Source organism: Lygodium microphyllum, chromosome 2 (genome assembly GCF_053477565.2).
Source record: "Lygodium microphyllum isolate KBCC chromosome 2, Lygodium_microphyllum_v1.1.10, whole genome shotgun sequence".
NCBI lineage: Eukaryota > Viridiplantae > Streptophyta > Polypodiopsida > Schizaeales > Lygodiaceae > Lygodium > Lygodium microphyllum.
In genome coordinates, this window is record NC_141136.1 from 95,957,821 (window position 1) to 95,961,327 (window position 3,507).

The following is a 3,507-nucleotide window of genomic DNA, read 5'->3' on the forward strand; positions in this document are numbered from 1 at the left end:
ATTAATCACATGAGCTATATCTTTAGGTGTATAGAATGCAAGATGGAGTATCACATGAATTCGTGATTAAAAGAGTTTTCCCTTTTGAATAAACCCATTAATTGGAAATATAACCTATTCATCAAAAGACATTCTTGCTTTAACAAAAAGAGGCATACTGAAAGAGGTGTGCTAAAAAACAAGCATTATATTGATAGAAATGCAAAGCTTCTCGAATTAGATGTGTTTACTAGGTTGTATGGTCCAAAGGGAGGTTAGAATATAGATTTTTTGCCATCCCTCTACACACGATATAATCATGCATGAAGTGTCTATGGTTCTATGCAAAAACATATTGTTGTTCCAATATTGCCACAATGTTGAATGTGTACGGTATCTAATCCAAGCAAGGACATTGAGCAAGGCTCCAAAGACAAACATTTATGTAGGGAGCTATGTTGTGTATGATATAATCATGCATAAAGTGTCCATGGTTCTATGCACGGACATCTTGTTGTCCCAATATTGCCACAATGTCAAAAGTGTAAGGTATTTAATTCAACCAGTAACATCAAGTAGGATTATAGAGACAAACATTTGTGCTCTCTAGACACACACAAAAACACACAAGTAGAATGACCTCTCTTCTCTCTTTATACCCCACTTGTTCACACACAATGGCTTCTCTTCTCTCTCTGCACTCTACTTGTTGGCATGCAATGATCTGTATTCTCTCTTTACACACAAAATTAATCAGTGTCTCTTCACAGGCACACATATCATGCATCTCTATCGTTGGGTCTTGTGAGATCGATTTTACTCTAACTCAACAAATTGGGGTCTTACCAATGTAGATCTAGCATTTACTCCAGAAGATATGGCAATTACCATTGATTTTTAACCCCTTAATAGGTTGTATATTAGCTTGAAATTCATGTATAAACACAAAATCATTCCTATTTATAAGAATCCATGGTCCTTCCCCACACTCACTCATCTTTTAGCTCAACTTTGTTAAGTGAGTGCTACACCTATTATTCGATATTTTAGCAATAAATAATGCTTAGCTATGGAGACTTGCAAGGTATGTTTGTTAGTCTTCATGATCAAGATAGCAATGAAGTTACTCCACTAACATCTCCAACATAGGATTTTCATCTTAGCTCCTATTTGACTTGCAAGTATCAGACTTGACTATTTACTTGCAAGTACCATGCTTGACCATTCCTTAAATCACATTGTTTTGTATTCCTTGGCTATGAACACAACATATGTATTAAACTTTATTATCATTTTTGTTATGTGATCTACTCACATAACAAAAATGATAATATAGTTATTAGCTATTCTTAGGATAATCTCCATCATTCTTAAATACTCCTAGATAATACAATTTATTGTTGGATCCAACAAGCTTTAAGCTCTTCACCTAAAATCTATCTAGATTGCCATCTAAACTTCATCCGGAACCACATGGGTGGACAAAGCCATCATTGTATCATTCTATTTGCAAATAAAGAAATCTCAGTTATTCTTTGATTTTCCATGTATTCGCTATTCTTTGCTTAGATTATGTTCGTTGTGCCAAGTAAATGCAAAAAAGAACAAAAATTGGATTATATAGAATTCCATCTATTAGAAACCCATAACCATTGTTTGAAAGCCATTGAGTTTTGATCCATATGGAATTCACCTAGTTATTGTGTTTTGAATCATTGAATTTGTCTGGTGTAAAGTTTATTAGAGCTATTAGGGTGTAGTATTTTCACATTCAAATGTGCAAGATTTTGGGGTACAATTTCTTAGGTGCAATCATTTGTAATTTGGATTTGGGAGAACAATTTTGTAGTATGATATCTAATGCTTCTACCAAGGTGGGTACTAATAGTTAATTGTCCCATTCCTCTGTGCTTTGGTGCTCAATGCATTAGGTTTGTCTTGTGGCCCCTCTATTATTCACCATTGCAACTGACCCTCTTCTCAAAATGATTGAATTTAAGTTGCATACTAGCTTGATTGAGGTCTTCTCCTTCTAGATGGGTTCAGTTTTGTGCACCAATGATAACTCCAACATGCTTATAGTGTATAAGGAGAACGTGGAGCAATTGTTGAAGACTTATTATGAATATAGATGGGTGTTTGGGGTTGTAACAAGCAAAGCCAAACCTACTCTTTTGGGCCTAAATGAGTTGCCTCAATGGATCAAATGATGAAGATTCAAAGTTCTACAAGTTGGAGAGGTGTTTCAATACCATAGCTACTTTATGGGATTTGCCAAATCAACCTCCCAATAGTTGAAGTGGATTTTGAAAAAATTGAAGCTCAAGATATCCAATACGAGGACATTGCTACTTAACTTTCATGGTAAGGTTGTTGCTATTGACAAAATTATGTCACATGCACTAATGTTCATAGTGGCTAGCACTCCAATCTCAAAATCTCAATGGGAGAAAGTGGAGAAATTGTGTGGCAAATTTCTATTGAGCTTTGGACATGGGTGTGTGAGTTGAATCTTTCGAATTTCAAGCCTTCTTCGAAAATGAAAAAAAAAGCACATACTATCCAATAGGGGTAGAGTTTTGATTACAAAGGAGAGAAATACTTCTTACGATGTATAGTACTAATGTGCTAAGGGTGAAATACTAGTGGTCTTTAAGTCACTCAGGAAAACAAATCATGTTTTTAAGACAGCCTTCACGCTTTTGTCGAAGCACTAGAAGGTTTTTTGCATATGCTTCCTCATCTATTGATGTAAATATTTATTAAATAGATCTATTTGATTATGTATTAAAGATGGTAGTCTATGCACTTGTTTTGAACACATTAAGTTTGAAAACTAATGCCAGAATGTCTTGAATAGGAGGAAGTTGAAGGGAATGATATCATGAAATCCAAATTGTTAGTGTTGAGACCAGAAAAAAAGCTTAAACATTCCATTTTATAAGTTTTGAATCACAAGACACTATGAAGTGAAACAATTGGATACTTTAATTTCAAGGTTACAAGGCCTCATAGATTCTCTAGTATCCCTTCCCTATAGTACATTATGTAGAGAGGTATGTAGTGTATGATGAAATTATGCACGAAGTATCTATGGTTGTTTGCATGAAGATCATGTTGTTCCAAACTTGCCACAATATCAAAGGTGTAGAACACCTATCCAAGTGAGAACATCAAGTAGGATTGTAGATACAAATTACAATGACCTTTGTTCTCTTTAAACACACGCACACACACAAATAGAACGTCCTCTCTCCTCTCTTATGTCTTTATACCCTCTCCTCATTCACACATAGTGACCGATCTTCCTTTTTTTACACCCCTAGTGTCCTTTCTTTACATAGTAGATGCACAATGAATCGTTCTCTCTTCTCTGTCTCACACCTACACACAAACTACCTTCTAATTTTCACACACTAATAGTGTCCAAATTTTTATACATGCACGAAGGGAACGGTGAAACGTGAAAATCCTTACGGATGGAAGGTCATCTTCGCACCGAACAAAAAGAGCGAGTAGGTGTGAACG